General features: G+C 38.6%; 1 protein-coding gene across 8 annotated transcripts in view; it reads left to right on the plus strand.

Moving 5' to 3' along the window:
• The window catches only part of BTBD10 (BTB domain containing 10), a 74,568-nt gene that overhangs the window by 2,014 nt on the left and 53,624 nt on the right, over positions 1-18,930 (plus strand). The window contains exon 1 of one of the 8 annotated variants that reach the window (XM_055548581.1): positions 1,454-1,773. The exons of 6 other annotated variants lie outside the window; for them this stretch is intronic. The gene's annotated coding sequence lies outside the window, so the exon portion shown is untranslated. Of the gene's footprint in view, positions 1-1,453; positions 1,774-18,930 lie in introns of those variants that run through there. One more of the 8 variants, XM_055548585.1, reaches the window with a different exon arrangement.

Here is an 18,930-nt window from a genome sequence, read left to right on the forward strand (position 1 = left end):
TACAACTAAAAAAGATTTTAAAGCAAGTATGCCAATTAGTTTGCAGCTTCAAAACTAGGAGTACTTGGGAAAATACCAGTTCTAACTGAAAGCAGTTAAGTTTAATAGCCTTTAAATGTAGTTGGGTAAATTGAACTGATGCTTAGTAATATTTTAAATAATTTAAATTTTTAAATATTTAAAAAGATATTTCCTTGTATGAAATAAGAGAAGGGAAAAACTCTCAGTATATATGGTTTAATAACTCAGAGTTCTGAGCAAAGCTGATTTGTAGGTTTCTTGAATTGATACATTGAGAAGCTTTTTATTGTACTTGTGATTAATACATAAAATCTAGGAGACCCTCTACTCATCTGTGGTTTTGAATGTTTTTTGTTTCTACCATCACTTGTTGTCTTCCCAGTCACTGACTTTTATTGGAAGCAATATTGATTCCTGGAGGATGGGGTAGGGAGAAGGGGCATGAAGATGTGAAGAAATGGGAAGAGAAGAGTGTGAGGTGAAGCAGGCACTCACATGCTTCTCTTTTACACTGTCCATTACAAGATTGATTTAACTAGTTTTCTTGTCAGAAGAATAGGTACTTTGATTAAACACGTGGTGCCTTGTATGTAGTAGAGCTTAATGATATTTGTGGAATTGAACCCTGTGGATTAAACCACATTTACCCATTAGAGGGAAATACTTTAATCACATAATCTGATTCATACTTAGTTGGACTGTGGGGAATGGGAGTTTAGAGGTCAGTTCTAAGAAAGAAGTGAGCCTTAGAAATATAGAGGGCAAGGTGAAGGTCTTCTGAGGGAGTAAGGTTGAGAAAGGCTAGGTGAGGGAAAGTTTTTAAAAGGAAGATAAAATGGTTAAGTACTACTTTATCTTCTGTGCAGCTTTACAAAGAGCTCTGCCTTTTACAAGACAGAGTTATTTATCATAACTTATGCAAAGACTGCATAGAATATTGGTTTTCAATCAGGTCTACTTTGGGAATTGGCAGACTTAGTTTTCTTTCTTTAGCCCAGTCTTTTTAGGTCAAGTTAGTTTAATACCTCTTCACCCAATCCCTGCCTCTCTGGTGTGGGAAGTGAAACAGGAGAAGATGGTATGTTTTCTATGAGGTCTTCCTCTTTGAGAGTTTAAAAAACATCCTGAAGAACCTGTTAGGTATTTTTGGAGATTATGTTTGTTAAAGGAGGAACCATCATTTTCCTCTCCCCATGTATCTACATGACTTGTAAAGTAAGGAAGTTCTCTCTTGGAAGTATTTTTCTCCTGTCTTTCAATTCCTTGAGTGAGATGCCTTCCCAAGGGAAGATTAGATGAGGCCTGTGAAGCAACTGAATATGCTTTTGCTCAGTGCCTTCTGGTTCTATTTTTAGAGCCTTCAATTCTTAGGACATAACATTCTCTACTCTTCTGTATGGTAGATGCATCTGAGCAGGCTGGACCCTATGAGGGAGAAGGAAATGAAATATCTACAGTTCTGAGTTTAATTTACAATGAAGTAATAGGAAGCTTTTTTAGCCACTCATTTCATCTGTATTTTTGACTCTCTTTTTTGTTTGTTTTTTGTTGGTTATGAACCTACAATAAGGGAGAAAGATGCTCATTAATGGAGGAAGAACTACTTTGAAATGTTTTCTCCTCTTGGATAGAATGTTTATTAGGGCTTAAGCTAATGTTGTGTTTCCCTACTATGGCTTGCTCTTTTTACTTTGTCATAAACTGAGTCTTGGCTTGTTAAGGAAGCAGAAATCTAGAGCTCAGCTATGGAAGGTAAGCAATCAGAATTCAAAGAGATGCTCTTTGGGAGAGGATTAAGAAGTTAGTAAATGTTCCATGTAGAAATAATAGAAACTTGACATTAAAGGGGAAAGATTTTATGTGGAATATGTGACCTTATGTCACAGATTTTTGAAGATTTGTAAAATGCTAAAAGTATGCCAATAAAAGCATCTTTATTTATCCTAATAGTTTAATTATATATTTCTGTTAAAAAATGTAAGATATCTGATTACATGGTACTTGTTTTTATTTTTTTGTAGTTAAAATGAATGACCTATTAGTACTTTTGATCATGAACTGAAATTAACATTTTTGATACTTGGTTGAGGTTGATAGTCTGTCATAGTGAAATCACTAACTGAAATACTTGATTAGAAACTATTAATAACACTTTTCTAAGCTCATTTAACATTGTAATCATACTTTTCTACTTGGAATACCTTATTTGGGATCATTTAGATCTGTGTTTAAAGCTAACTGTTAGGTCTATGACATAAAAGTTACTTAACTACTCTGAGACTTTGTTAGCTCACATGAAAAATGGAGGTTGAACATAATTGTCAGGAGTTTAATAATGAAATAAATTATGTAAAAGTGCTATGTTAATAGTAAAGGGAATATAACTTGTTAACACTTTATACTGTGTTTATGCTCAGAAAATAACATACCTTCTGGTAATCTTAAGACACATCAGGGAAATTTACATTTACATCTAGCTGTCTCATTTGTAGGGATAATATGGCAGTTCTGTTTTTAATTTTTTGAGAAGCTTCTATACTGTTGTCCATAGTGGTTGCACCAGTTTACATTCCTACCAACAATGTAACTTTACTGAAATTATTTGTTTAGTGGGTTTTAGTAGTGTATTTAGGATTTTCTGTACTTAGTATCATATCATCTGTAAACTGGCACAGTTTTACTTCTTCGTTTCTAATTTGGATTTCTTTTTTTTCTTTTTTTGTCTGGTTACTAGGGCTAGGACTGCCCAACACTATGTTGAATAAAAGTGCAAGAGTGGGCATCCTTGTCTTCTGATTTTAGAGGAAATGCTTTCAGATTTTCACTGTTGAGTATGGTGTTGGTTGTGGTTTTATAATATGTGGCCTTATTTTTCTTCAGCTTGCCAATGTGGTATATCACTTTGATTTGCAGATTCTAAAAAATCCTTGCATACCTGGGATAAATCCCTCTTGATAACAGTGTGTGATCCTTTTTATGTGTTGTTGAATTTGGTTTGCTCATGTTTTGTTGAAGATTTTGAATCTCTGTTCATCAGTGATATTGGCCTGTAATTTTCTCTTTTTGTGGTATCTGTCTGGTTTTGGTATCAAGGTGATGCAGGCCTTGTAGAATGAGTTGAGGCATGCCTGTCTCTTCAGTATTTTGTAATAGTTTAAGAAGGATGAGTGTTAGCTCTTCTTTAAATGTTTTGAAGAATCTACCTGTAAATTCTGTAAAGTCTAAAATCTTCCTGTAAAATCTGGTCCTGGACTTTAGTTTGTTGGTAATTCTTTTTTTAGTTGATTCAATTTCAATATTGGTAATTGGTCTACTCAGATTTTTTTACTTCTTCCTGATTCAGTTTTTGAAGATTGCATGTTTCTAGGAATTTATCCATTTCTTCTAGGTTGTCCATTTTATTGGAATATATTTGTTCTTAGTAATAGGATCCTTTGTGTTTCTGTGGTGTCGTTTCTATTTTATTTCCTTTCATTTCTGATTTTATTTATTTGGGCTCTCTTTTTTTCTTGATGAGTCTGATTAAAGGTTTATTAATTTTGTTTATCTTTTCAAAGAATTACTAATTTTATTGGTCTTTATTATTTTTTTAAGTCTCTTTCATTTACTTCTGCTCTAATCTTTACTATTTCTTTCCTTCTACTAATTTTGGGTTTGTTTTTTCTTTTTCTAGTTCCTTTCGGTATAAGGTTAGGTTGTTTGAGATTTTCCTTGTTTCCTGAGGTAGGCCTGTATCACTGTAAACTTCCCTCATTGGGAGAGAACTGCTTTTGATGTGCCCCATTAGATTTGGATTGTTGTATTTCCATTTTCATTTGTTTTCAGGTATTTTTTGATTTCCTCTCTGATTTCTCCAATAAACCATTGATTGTTTAGTAGCATTTTTTTAATCCTTCACATTTTTGTCTTTTATAGCTTTTTTCCTTGTAGTTCATTTCTAGTCTCATGCTGTTTTCAGAAAAGATATGTATATACTTTTACTAAGAAAAGATACTTATAATTTCAGTATTCTTAAATTTATTGAGAATTGTTCTGTGCCTGAGGGGCTTCGCTGGTAGCTCAGATGGCAAAGCGTCTGCCTGCAATGCAGTAGACCTGGGTTCGATCCCTGGGTTGGGAAGATCCCCTGGAGAAGGAAATGGCAACCCACTCCAGTATTCTTGCCTGGAGAATTCCATGGACAGAGGAGCCTGGTAGGCTACAGTCCATGGGATCGCAAAGAGTCGGACATGACTGAGTCACTTCACTTCACTTCACTTCACTTCTGTGGCTGAACTTTTGATCTACCGATTTGCACTGAAAAGGATGTGTATATTCTGCTGGTTTTGGGTGAAGTGTTCTGTATATATCTATTAAATCATCTGCTCTAATGTATTATATAAGGCCAGTGTTTTGTTATTGATTTTCCATCTGGATGATCTGTCCATTGACATAAGTTAGGTTTTAAAGTTTGCTGCAGTTACTGTATTACTATCAGTTTCTCCCTTTATGTTTGTTAATATGTCTTATATATTTAGGTGCTCCTACATTGAGTGCATGTATATTTATAATTGTTTATATCTTCTTATTGGATTGATTCCTTTATCATTATGTAATGGCCTTCTTTTGTTACAGTCTTTGTTCTAAAGTCTGTTTTGTCTGATATAAGTATTGGTATACCAGCTTTCTTTTCATTTCCACTTACATGGAATACCTTTTTCTACCCCCTCATTTCATTTTGTGTATATCTTTAAATCTGAAGTGACTTTCTTATGTGAGCTTATAAAGTGAAAGTGTTAGTCTCTCAGTTGTGTCCTAATCTTTGCAACCCCATGGACTGTAGCCTGCCAGGCTCCTCCATCCATGGGGATTCTCCAGGTAAGAGTACTCGAATGGGTCGCTATTTCCTTCTTCATGGGATCTTTCTGATTCAGGGATCTAACCCAGGTCTCCTGCATTGCAGGCAGACTCTTTACAGTCTGAGCCACCAGGAAAGAGCATAGGAGCATATATATGGGTCTTTTTTTTTTTTTAATCTATTCAGCCACTCTCTTTACATTGGAGCATTTAGTCCATTTACATTAATTATTGATAGGTTTATACTTTGCCATTTAAATTATTTGCTGATTGCTTTTGTAGTTATTTGTAGTTCTTTTGTTATCTTCCCTTGTGATATGATGACTGTCTTTAGTGTTATACTTGAATTTCTTTCTTTTTTTGTGTGTATGTATCTATTACAGAGTTTTGATTTGTGGTTACGATGAGGTTAAAATATATGTATACACACATATATGGTTGTTTTAAATTGATAGATCTCTTAATTTTGAACAAATTCTAGCCACCCTGCATTTTTATCCCATACATATTTATTATTTTTGACATCATATTTAAAATCTCTTTGTATTTATTATGGCCATACATTATTTTATTGCCTTTGTCTTTAGCCTTCCTGCTACTTTATAATGGTTGCTGCTGCTGCTGCTAAGTCACTTCAGTTGTGTCTGACTCTGTGCGACCCCAGAGACGGCAGCCTACCAGGCTCCTCTGTCCCTGGGATTCTCCAGGCAAGAACAGTGGAGTGGGTTGCCATTTCCTTCTCCAGTGCATGAAAGTGAAAAGTGAAAGTGAAGTCACTCAGTCATGTCTGACTCTTAGTGACTCCATGGACTGCAGCCTACCAGGCTCCTCCGTCCATGGGATTTTCCAGGCAAGAGTACTGGAGTGGGTTATAATGGTTGATCTATTACCTTTACTGTATGTTTACCTTTACAAGTTGTTTTTTTCTTTCATAATTTTCATATTTCTAGCAGTGGACCTTTCTTTTAATCTATTCAGCCACTCTCTTCACATTGGAGCATTTAGTCCATTTACAAGTCTTTCAGCATTCTTGTAAAGCTGATTTAGTGAGTGATGCTGACCTCTTTTAAGTTTTGCTGAAAGTCTGTTTCCCCTTCAAATCTGAACAATAACCTTGTTGGGTAGAGTATTCTTAGTTGTAGGTTTTTTTCTTTCTTCACGTTGAATATGTCATGCCACTCCCTTCTGGTCTGCAGCTTCTTCAGAAAAGTCAGCTGGTGGTCTTTCGGGAGTTCCTTGTGTGTGACTAGTTAGCTTTTCTTTCACTGCTTTTAAGATTCTCTTATCTTTAACTTTTGCCATTTTAATTATAATTTGTTTTGGTGTGATTAAAAAAAAAAAAGACCCATATATATGCTCCTGTGCTCTTCCTGGTGGCTCGGACCATAAAGACTCTGCCTGCAATGTGGGAGACCTGGGTTTGATCTTTGGGTCAGGAAGATCCCATGGAGAAGGAAATGGCAACCCACTCCAGTGTTCTTACCTGGAGTGGACGTTCCATGCTTCCTGAACCTGAATGTTTTTTGTTTTCCTGGGTTAGGGAAGTTTTCAGCTATGATGTCTTCAAGTAAGTCCTCTGCCCCCTTTCTCACTCTGTCTTCTCCTTCTGGGACCCCTATAATGTTAGTATGCTTGATGTTGTCCCAGAGGTTTCTTAAACTATATCCTCATTTGAAAATTTTCCATTCTTTTTTTCTGTTCAGCTCAGGTGATTTACAGTACTCTGTCTTCCAGATTGCTGATTGGTTTCACTGTATTTTTTATTTCACTTATTCCATATCCTTTGTTGTTCTTTGTATTTCTAGCTGTTAAACTTTTCACCATGTTTATTCATTCTTCTGAGTTTGTTGAGTATCTTTATCATCACTACCTCGAACTTTTTTTGCAGATAGATTACATTTCTTCATTTAGTTATTTTTCTCAGATTATGTCTCATTCATTCATTTGGAATATAGTCCTCTATCGCCTTATTTGGCCAAATCTTTGTATTTCTTTCAATATCTTAGGTGGGTTATTTATGTTTCCTTATCTTGAAGTGGCCTCATGTAGGAGATGTCCTTTGGGGTCCAGCAGCACACTCCACTCTGGTTACCAGAGCTGAGTGCTCTAAAGGTGCCTTTTATGTGAGTTGTGTGAACCGTTATATTGTTCTGGGGCTGAGTACCGTGAGTGTGCTCCTAGGCAGTACTGTCCTATGTCCAGTTAGCTGTGCCTTATGTGGTGACTGCAAGCTTCCTGGAGGGCAGGATAGGCTTCTTGTATGGCTCTTTGCAGGGCCTGGTGGGCACAGGGCTGCTGCTGGCTCATTGGAGGGTTGTATTGGGTCCCTGGCACTAATAGACTAGAGGGAACATTCCAGAATGTAGATTGCCCATATTAGCATTAGCATAATAGGACAAGCTCCCCCAAATGGCTATTGCCATCATTTTCTCCCCCACGGAGTGTCCCATTTCCTTCCTGTCTCTCTGGGAAGCTCTCTAAGATCAAGCAAATGGGTCTTGCCCAGGCTCCTTTAAAACTGTTGCCTCTGCTTGGGACTAGGAGCATGTTGAGATTTTGTGTGCTCCCTTGAAGAGCAGAATCTCAGTTTCCTAACGCCCCCTCCCCGCCTCTCAGGCTCCCAAACATAAGCTTTCCTGTTTTCAAAGCTAGACGTTCTGGGGACTTGTTTCCTGGTGCACGACCCCATGGACTGGGAAACCTGATGTGGGGCTTAAACCCTTTTCCTTGGGGATGACCAGTTGTGACATTTTTCCTATTTGTGGGTTGCTAAGCAAGTAATGAGGGTCCTGACAATACGGTGTCTCCACCCTTCCTACCTTTCTCATGTGGTTCCTTTATGTCTTTAGCTGAGGAAAATCTTTTCTGCAGCAAGTATCCTGCAGCAATCTAATCTTCAAGTTGTTCCTTTAGATAGTTGCTCTGTAAATAGTAATTTTGATGTGTCTGTGGATGGAGATGAGTTCAAGGTCTTCTTACTCCATCATCTTGGCCATCTCCTCTATTTTCTGTAATGTGAATGCCAGGTGGAAGAGTAGAGAAAAGGGAAAAGAGAATATTCTATAGAGAAAAACGGCATGACATTTTAAAAATCATCTCTTTGTTGACTACATTAAAAGTAAATTTTAAAGCTCAGATATCTAAGGAAGTATTTGAGGTGCATAACTGTGATCATATTATTCAGTAACCCATTCTGGTACTTACTGGTCATTGCTTATTATTCTAGCATAGATGGTAGTTACAGCCACATTAGTTTAGTTCAGTTGCTCAGTCATGTCCAACTGTTTGTGACCCCATGGACTGCAGCATGCCAGGCTTCCCTGTCCATCACCAACTCCTGGAGCTTATTCAAACTCATGTCCATTGAGTCGGTGATGCCATCCAACCATCTCATCCTCTGTCTTCCCCTTCTCCTCTTGCCTTCAGTCTTTCCCAGCATCAGTCTTCCAGTGAGTCAGTTCTTTGCACCAAGTGGCCAAAGTATTGGAGTTGCAGCTTCAGCATCAGTCCTTCCAATGAATATTCAGGACTGATTCCTTTAGGATTGAGTGGTTGGATCTCCTTGCAGTCCAAGAGACTCTCAAGAGTCTTCTCCAACACCACAGTTCAAAAGCATTAATTCTTCGGTTCTCAGCTCAGCCACATATTGCTATTCAAATTTAAATGAATTAAAATGGAAAATTAAAAGTTCATTTCATTGGTTGTACATTTCAAGTGTTTTATAGCCACATGTGGCTAGTGGCTACTTTTTGGACAGTGCAGACAGAACATTTTCATTATCACACAAAGTTCTGTTGGGCAACACTGCAGTCGAGAGCTTGAATCATGCTTAAGGCCTTTTCTGTCTTATTCAATTGAGGGCAGTTAAATAAGCAAACATCTGAAAGGAATGGAAGGTAATGGGATAATGAATGGGTCAAAATGCAACAGCATAGTAAAAGTTATATGAAAAATATCATGTAACTTATTTTTAAAACCTCTCAGAGGGGAAAAAGAAGACATTGTTTAAAAGTTTGACTTTGTTTAAAGGATCATGGAGGAAAAAATAGAACATTGCTGGAGTCTGCCTTTGTTTAAAGGATTCTTAAGGAGTTGAATATAATCTCCTTTGATTTAGGCACTTCATCAGCTTATTGGAGATTTGCCTATATTAAATTTTATGTCAAGGTGATTTGCTTCAACTGAGATGTTTCTGGTTTTGAAGGCAATGCTATTTAGTCATAGAAGAAAAGGAAAATTAGGGACATACACATAGAAAATAAAACATTGATACTTTTTTTAGAAAATTTAAAAAAATCATATATGCCTTTCAGTGAGTTTTAAGAATTTAGCACTGTAAACAGCATCTAGTTCATTATAATGTTAATTATGTAACGTAGGCATTTAGAAAATGCCTAAGAGAAGGATTTTTCAAACATCGATTGTGCTGTTAAAGATGGGAAAATAAATGATTCTTGAAGTGTTAATGTCTTAAACAAGAAGTTAGCAAAATTTCAATAGAAATTCTATAAAAGTGATAAAATCAATTAACTCAGATTTTATCTGCAGGTCACCTCTGGAAATTCAAGGAGTGAATATGAGCTGACTTTGAAAGTCTTACATTTTGGTGGATTTGATAAAGAAGTCTTTCAAATAGACAAAGTACCTTACTTTTAATGGAAAATTCATGCAATTTTATTAAATCTGTTTGTTAGGATATCCCTAGCAGTTAGCAAATGCCAGGAAAGATACTGAGTACTCAATGAATAGATTTTGAATGAAAACATAAGTCAATTGAATTTGATGTCCTGAAACTATTTACATAAAATTTAGTCAGATATAATCTAGTATAAAAGTACCCGAATAAAATTCCCAGTTTTATTTACTTGCTTTATTTTAATTGTATCAAATTAAAAAAGAATGCAAGTCTTGACAATTGAAAGTGCTTCTGTGAGATTTAGACGGCAGCTTTGAGGAATCATTTGGGGAATATTAGGGGTCATTTGATAATATCTTTAAAAATGTTTACAGGAATGTTTGTTATGTTCCATCCTCTAACACCACTTTCTTAGTGTATAGTTCCTAAAAGTGAGTATTGGCATCAGGTAGTTTTTGCTCATTTGAGGGTAAAATTGGCAAGAGTGGTGGGTATGATTCGCATGATTGGTGGGTATGATTGTACAATACAGTTCTTTTCAAAGATAAGCAACTAAGTTAAACTAAGTTAAAGTGAAAGTTACTCAGTCATGTCTGACTCTTTGCGACCCCATGGACTATACAGTCCATGGAATTCTCCAGGCCAGAATACTGGAGTGGGTAGCCTTCCCCTTCTCCAGGGGATCTTCCCAACCCAGGGATTGAACCCAGGTCTCCCACATTGCAGGCGGATTCTTTACCAGCTGAGCCACAAGGGAAGCCCAAGAATAAGTAAGTAAGTGTTAGTCACTCAGTTGTGCCCGACTCTTTGTGTCCCAGTGGACTGCAGCCCACCAGGCTCCTCCATCCTCAGTCCATGAGATTTTCCAGGCAAGGATACTGGAGTGGGTTGCCATTTCCTTCTCCAGAGCCCAAGAATACTGTAGCCTATTCCTTCCCCAGCAGATCTTCCCAACCCAGGAATCAGACCGGGGTCTCCTGCATTGCAGGCAGATTCTTTACCAACTGAGCTCTCAGGGAAGCCCAAACTAAGTTAAAGACTCCCTGTAAATCTTCATAGTAGTGGATTGTGTTAAATGAAAAGCCCTTTAGCTTCCTTTTATCTCAATTTTATTCATTAAAATATTTTGTAAAAGCTTACATACAACATGTATTAAGCTGTGGGAACACAAATATGAGTCATACTTTGTTCTTGCCTTCAAGGAGTCTTACAGTTTAAGGGAAGACGTGGCGGAAATATATTCTACCAATGCATAATGATGGGGTTTAGAACATGCTACCCCAAAGTATGGAACCTTCATATATGGAATATTTTAAGCAGAAGGAATTACAGCAACAGCATATGCTGGAGGAGCTTTCCGACCTGTCTCTAAAGCAGGTTATAAAGTCCTTACGAGAAGTTTCTTTCTTATACCCAGAGGAAAGGAGCATCTTTAGCTCTACAGGTGAAGGAGCATAGAAATCTGAACAACAGCTAATACTAGTAAGTTCACTGTACCCAGCTCATCCTCTTTGTCCTGTTGTATCTTTCCACGATTTTCTGCTTTTCATCAAACTTCGCATGAGAACACTCAGGTTTAATTGTTTCTCCAGGTGTTCATTTCCTTACGAAGGCTCCAGTGTCAAGTATTGGGTTAGCCAAAAAGTTTGTTAGGGTTTTTTGTAAGATCTTACAGAAAAAAAACAGATGAACCTTCTGGCCAACCCAGTAAAACTTATATTAAATAAATTTGTATGCTTTTCTCTTGTTAATTTGTCTTGTTACAGGGCTCCCAGTTGAAAACTTAGGAAGGGTAGGGGAAAAAGATTTTTCCTCCCCTGCAATATGTATTGACCATATTTAAGCAGTCAGAAACAAAAACAGAATAATAGGTAAACAGTAAAATTAAACAAGAAAATTTCTGTAACAAAGCCATCTCCAAATACTTAATCCCCCCTTCCCCAGTTTTGAAAACAATGTGTGATATTGTCAAATAGTGTTAAGAAGTACAATGAAAAGCAAAGTGTTAGTTGCTCAGTTGTGTCTGACTCTGTGACCCCATGAAGCGTAGCCTGTCAGGCCCCTCTGTCCATGGAATTCTCCAGGAATACTGGAATGGGTAGCCATTTCCTTTTCCAGGGAACATCCGGACCCAGGGATTAAACCTGGGTCTCCTGCATTGCAGACAGATCTCTACCATGCGAGTCACTAAGTCTCACTTCAGCCCTTCCTCAGAGGCAACTGATCATAAGTTTTATGTGATACTGCTAGACATTTTAAAAATATAAAAACATGAGTGAGTGTTTGTATACATATTTTAAGGCTATATTGGAGTACACAATATGTAGCTGTACCATGCTTTTTATTTTATTTATTTTTAAAAGGACTTTTTTTAAGATTTATTTTATTTATGGCTACGTTGGGTCTTCATTGTTGCACATGGGCTTTCTCTAGTTGTGCTGCATGGACTTCTTATTCCAGTGGTTTCTCTTGTTGCAGAACATGGGCTCTAGGATGCTTGAGCTCAGTAATTATGACTCATGGACTCTATAGAGTACAGGCTCAATAGTCGTGGCACACTGGCTTAGTTGTCCCGTGGCATGTGGAATCTTCCTGGACCACGGGGTCCACGGATTGAACCTGTGTCCTTTATAATTGCAGATGGATTCTTTACCACTGAGCCACCAGGGAAGCACTGTTCTGTGCCTTTTAGTATACCATTATATCTTGGAGTATTTTTCTTATCAGAACCTATCTCATTTTTACTGGCTTCATGATATTGTGCAGATTTTTAACTAGTTCATTTCTGACGGACATTTAGATCAATTCTAGGTTTTTGTTATGATAAATAATGCTGTGAAGTCAAGGAGATAAAAAAATGTGTTTTGTGTTAGTATAGTGATATTATAGTTCAGTCAGTTCAGTTGCTCAGTTGTGTCCAACTCTTTGTGACCCCATGGACTGCAGCACGCCAGGCCTCCCTGTCCATCACCCACTCCTGGAGCTTGCTCAAACTCATGTCCATCAAGTTGGTGATGCCATCCAACCATCTCATCCTCTGTTGTCACCTTCTCCTCCTGCCTTCAATCAGTCCCAGCATCATGGTCTTTTCCAGTGAGTCAGTTCTTTGCATCAGGTGGCCAGAGTATTGGAGCTTCAGCTTCAGCATTAGTTCTTCCAATGAATATTCAGGACTGAAAAGTATTATAGTTAGAATTATACTAACACACGTACACACAAAGCACATACATTTCTTTTATCTCCTTGACTTCACAGCACTATTTGTCACAGCCAAAAGTGGTAGGTATGTATAATTAGAGGGCTTCCCAGGTGGCTCAGTGGTAAAGAATCTGCTTGCCAATGCAGGAGGCTCCAGAGACATGGGTTCAATCCCTGGGTTTGGAAGATCCCTTGGCATGGGCATTGGCAAGCCACTCCAGTATTCTTGCCTGGAAAATTCCCTGGAGGTCACAAAGAGTTGGATACAACTTTGCACACACACATGTGTAATTAGAACAAGGGCTGAGCACACTTTTAGTGTTATACTAAGGTAGAATGTGTTGGACAATATGGTGACAGACCCTAAGGTAGTTCCATGAGCCCTGTCTCCTGGTGTTTGTGCCTTTGTATAATCCCCTTCCCTAAAGAGAGAGCAGAATAGATGGGGAAACAGTGGAAACAGTGTCAGACTTTATTTTTTGGGGCTCCAAAATCACTGCAGATGGTGACTGCAGCCATGAAATTAAAAGATGCTTACTACTTGAAAGGAAAGTTATGACCAACCTAGATAGCATATTAAAAAGCAGATACATTACTTTGCCAACAAAGGTCCGTCTAGTCAAGGCTATGGTTTTTCCAGTGGTCATGTATGGATGTGAGAGTTGGACTGTGAAGAAAGCTGAGCGCCGAAGAATTGATGCATTTGAACTGTGCTGTTGGAGAAGACTCTTCAGAGTCCCTTGGACTGCAAGGAGACCCAACCAGTCCATTCATTCTAAAGGAGATCAGTCCTGGGTGTTCTCTGGAAGGAATGATGCTAAAGCTGAAACTCCAGTACTTTGGCCACCTCATGCGAAGAGTTTGACTCATTAGAAAAGACTCTGATGCTGGGAGGGACTGGGGGCAGGAGGAGAAGGGGACGACAGAGGATGAGATGGCTGGATGGCATCACCGACTCAATGGACGTGAGTTTGGGTGAACTCCGGGAGTTGGTCATGGACAGGGAGGCCTGGCGTGCTGCAGCTCATGGGGTCGCAGAGAGTCGTGCACGACTGAGCAACTGAACTGAACTGAACCGAACCAAAAGAATATGCTAAAGGTAATGTAATCACTGACTCAATGGACATGAGTTTGAGTAAGCCCTGGGAGTTGGTGATGGACAGGGAAGCCTGGTGTGCTGCAGTCCCTGGGTTTGCAAAGAGTTGGACATGACTGAGAGACTGAACTGAATGTAAAGTTACTTCCCTACATAAGACTCCATTTTACTAGCAGATTTCCTATCTCTACATCACTGGCTTTGAATCCTCATGCCATAAGGAAATCAATTTGTTACAATCTCAGTAACCTTGGAAGTGGATCATTCCCCAGGTGAAGCTCCTAATGAAAATTTAGTTATAGTTGGCACCTTGGGTTGTAGCCTTGTAGGAGACCCCGCTAAACTATACTGGATTCCTAATCCACAGAAGCTAAAATGGTGTAAGCCACTGGATTTGTGATAATTTGTTATGTAGCAAGGAGGCTGTTACATCCCATTGAGAGAAAAAATTTAAAATTTTAAGCTTCTTGGATACAGCAAGAATATTCTGATTAAAAATAACTGAAGGAGTTTTCACAGAGGTTAGAAACTAGGATAATTGGTCTATTCTTCCAGAGATTGCAATGTGCTTTTTTAAGCTAAGAGTGAAATATTTGTTTTACATCATAGTTACTATAGGAACAATGTAAGGTTTTGATTTAGCTCCTAAACTGTTACCAACTATGATATCATATTCCTCTTTTTATTCCAACCATCTAGCACATTACAGATGCTCAATAAATGCTTAGCAGCTGTCTGGGAATTCTCGTTTCCAGTGATCTCAAAAGGCAAATAGAAAGTCATGAATGAACTAATGAAATATTATGCAAAATTTGTAATAGGTAGTCTACAAGAGAAATTCAGCAAGGTACCCAGCACTGTGTTACTATATAAGGTGTCCTGTCTCATTTATTCTTTATAATAATTTGATTGGCAGTTATGTTAATAATAGATAAAATGATGGTAATGAGAATTGTATTTTCATCATTTCACATTTAAAGAAGTTGAGGTCTTAGAGGTTAATAAGCTTGTACCAAGTCATATAACTTAGTTTTATCTGATTCTAAAACCTTTTCTGTAAGTCATTTATTATTGTGGCAGAAGTAGAAAAATTCTCACCAGTGTTTATGATTGAAAATTTGTATGTGTCTTCTGTGGCAGTGGTAGGATGGTAAGAGAGGCAGTATGATGTGGGGGTTTTGATCAAAAAGCAGCTTAATTATGTGATGCTAATATATTTGATACTTGCATTAGTTAAACGTCTCTGCTGCTGTTTTTTTCTTTTTAAATTTACATACAATAAAATTCTGGTGTGCAGTTCTTAGGAGTTCTGACAAAGGCATACAGTTGTGTAAGTGCCACCACCACAACTCAGATACAGAATAGCTCCATCACCCCAGAATTACTTTGTGCTATCCCTGTGTAGTTCCCTCAGCTCTAACCTCTGGCTGTTTTATCTGTAATCCCTACAGTTTTGTCCTTCTGTGTTATATAAATGAAATCATATGGTATAGAAGCTTTAAGTCTTGCTTTTTTCACTTACCATAGTGCTTTTGAGATTCCATTTTGTTGAGTATCTTAGTAGAGACTCCAGTTACTTCTATGCTGTATCATTAGATGCTGTCTCATCTGTGTTTGCAGAGCTGTTTTTCTTTAATCTTTCTATTCTGTGGGTGGAGTGACTTCTGATGCTCTGTTTTCAGGTTACCTGAATTTTTTGTAGTTCCATCTGCTGTTGTGCCCATCTATTAGATTTTTTCATTTTAGTTCTTTTCAGCTAGAGCTGAATTTTTTTTTTTTTCTTTTTTGTTTTCACTTTTCTATTAAGCTTACCTTTCTGCCACTCAAGGCCATTTTCTTATTCTGTACTTTGAATATACTTTCCTTAAATTGTTTAAATTTATTTATAATATATGCTTTGAAAACTCTTTATTTGCTAAATCCTACATCTAGACCTGATCTTGGAGAGGCAGCAGTGAGCAGTGGCATGAAGTAAGATCTTAATTTCCTGGCCAGAAATTGAACCTGGGTAGCCTGGATGAAAACCAGGAGTCCTAGCCACCACACCCGCAAGGGCTAGAGGCTAGAAACTACTTTTCCCTGGCTCTTGCTCCCGGTGAAAAATACATTTCTCACAGAGGCCAAAACCACGATTGCAGGTACAAAGTGTATTATTAGAAACACAGCATAACAACAAATGGCAGAGCACACAGAAACTGTTAAGATAGAAACAAGGCAGAGAGGCACATCCGGAAAGAAAAAGTGTGCACGGCTTTCCTAATGAGTGCAGTACAGAGGAGGTTACATTATTTATATAGGGCAATTCTTCTGGGTCTTTGCTTTTGGCCAATTATCTGGTTTCTTTTTTCACACCTGCCTTTGCCCTAGGACCCTCCCCAATGCACGCGTGCAACTTTTTTCCAAATGAATTCTAGCCCAGAGGCCTATGGGACAGTCTTAGCATCACATATTACGGATTTTATGGGGTGGTGCCCCCTCCCCGCTTTATGACCCCCAAGGAGCCTTTCTGCATGTGCAGTGTCTCCCTTACCCAAGAGTGTTCCAGAAGTATATGGCATCTTGATCCTTTACTCAAACAAGGTTTAGGCCCTCTGTATTCCCGCCATGACTGTTATCTTACGTTATCCACAGGAGACAAAGCCTGGCTATTTACCCTGTTTCTGTTGTTGCTTTCATTTCGGAGGGCAAACAGGAGGCTGATTATAAATGCCTAACTTGGAGCCCACCTGTCTCCTGTCTCAGAAAATGTAAACAGGAGGCTAGTTGTATGTGTCCAGCCTGAAGCCCTTCTTTCTCTTGCCCTTAGAAATGTAAACAAGAGGTCAGTTGTAAATGCCTAGTCTGGGGCCCAACTATCTCCTGCCTCAGACACACTTGGAGTCAGTTTCTATTGACTGCCTTTTTACTGTCTTGTTTCTTTGAATCTCATAATTTTGGGTTGAAATTTTTGGTGTTTTGTGAAGATTGTTGGGTTTTTTGGTTCTAGCGGACCATTAACTTGCCTGGACTCAATCTGCAAACTTTGTTTCCTACGCAGTGTGAAAAGGAAAGTGTTAGTGGCTCAGTCGTGTCCGGACTGTTTGTGACCCCATGGACTGTAGCCCACCAGGCTCCTCTGTCCATTGGATTCTCCAGGCAAGAATACTGGAGTGTGGGTTTCCCTTTGCTTTTCCAGGGGATCTTCCTAACCCAGGGACTGAACCCATGTCTCCTGCGCTGCAGGCAGACTCTTTACGGATGAACCATCGGGGAAGCTCACATTGTGTGAGGCAGCTGATACCTGTGCTCAGTTCTTTTCTTTCAACTACTTGTTTTTTCAGTTTGGTCTCCTGGGGAGTAGGGTGAGGTAGGGTTCTCTGTATCTGTGTAATTTGGTGGTCAGCCAAAAATTTGGGCAGAGTTTATAGTCAAATTTTGGAGCTCACCTGCCCTGTGGTTCCCTACTTCTGGGGAATTCCTCCTAATACCTATTTTGTCTGCCAGTAGTAATCTCTGTCCTCTGACACCTCCAAGCCAGTAAGGGCTTCAGCTTTCTGCTGCTTGGGCTGTGTATGGTTGGGGAATGCATTTGGTTAAAAAGCATCAAACTTATATAGATCTTAAGCCATGCAGCTTTCAATTCTTCTATGGTCTACCGTAGAGACTACCTGGGGTCTCCTCCCCACCCTCCCATTCATGTGTAATTTAACTGAGCAGAGTTTATGCTCAGATTTTTATGCTCTTGTGGTTCTTCCATTCCTGGTAAGTCTACCTTAAATTTCTAGCTGCACTTCGAGCCCTGAACTATTTTGTTTACCACTTTGAGCTTTGTGACTGCCTTCACCTTATCGGAGAAGGCGATGGCACCCCACTCCAGTACTCTTGCCTGGAAAATCCCATGGACGGAGGAGCCTGGTAGGCTGCAGTCCATGGGGTCACGAAGAGTTGGACATGACTGAGCGACTTCCCTTTCCCTTTCACCTTATCTGTCGGCGAATAGAAAGGGCCCTCAATAGAAAAACTAAAAGTTGATCTCATGATTCTGTTCCCTTCCAGTTGGAGTTTTTCAAGAGTAAACTCTTCTTTTTCTACTGTGTATTTTGGGACACTTTCCAAAAAATGCTTTAAAACAATTAAAAAAATTTTTATCCAGGTTTAAATAATTATTTGCAGGAGACTTACATGATCATTTCTCTCAACTGTGTTTGCAGGAAGTTCCTTTTCATCCCTCTGTTTCCTTTTCTTTTAAAAGTTTTTCCACCTGTTCTTTTTCTTTCACAGTTACATCTATATTATGTATGTATTTTGTGCCTTTAAGATGGTACAGTCTCTCTTTTATGCCTATAAGAGGGAATCTCATCAAATGATCCCTCAGGTTTCTGGCCCTTCAGAAATTGTTCCTACTTCTAGACCCCTCTGAATATGTCAGTGTTTAGGAGTTTGCTCGTTCAGTCTGCCAATCTCAAATGACTCATTTGCCCTGTGGGCTATCACTCCTTTTGATCTTTTCCACCAAAGGAAAGGTTACCTTAGGACATTTTACTAGCTCAGGTGCCTTCTTGACTGCCTTTTGGTCAGTCTTTCCCACCATACCTCTGGATATTTGGCTTTCTGTGCAGCTGAGGACAGTCCTTGGTGACTGCTCCTGGTATCACTGTGTGATTCTGTTCTCTTCACTCGTTTCTTTCTCTTTAAGGTCTTCCTCTCTAATAAACACCTCACTTGAATTACTTTGTTTGCAAAATTTGAGAGATAAAAACAATTTCACTTAACAAAAAAGCTCTTGCGTAGTGACCCTATTTAGAGTGAGATCTCAGTAGTTTGGGAAAAGCCACAAGATGGCTGCCGTTAAAAAGCTACATCTGTTAGCAATAAGGAGCAAATACATGAACTTCTGTGTACTTCGCTTATTAGGTTGGAAAGAACATGGGCTTTCAGTTAGGCTGGGATTCACATCTTAGCCCTAACGTTTCCTCACCTATGAAACAGGGTAGTAATATTGGGTTGTTTTGAGCTTTAAATAGGAGAAAGTATATAAACTTCCTAGCACATTGGTAATAGTAAGGACAGAATACATTGTATCCATATACTGTCATGATTTTTTTTTTTTAAACTCTTCTCTGGGTCATTGCCCTCAAGTAATGCCTGGAAGTGGTGTCCTAGG

Source organism: Bubalus kerabau, chromosome 15 (assembly GCF_029407905.1).
Source record: "Bubalus kerabau isolate K-KA32 ecotype Philippines breed swamp buffalo chromosome 15, PCC_UOA_SB_1v2, whole genome shotgun sequence".
Classification (NCBI taxonomy): Eukaryota; Metazoa; Chordata; class Mammalia; order Artiodactyla; family Bovidae; genus Bubalus; species Bubalus kerabau.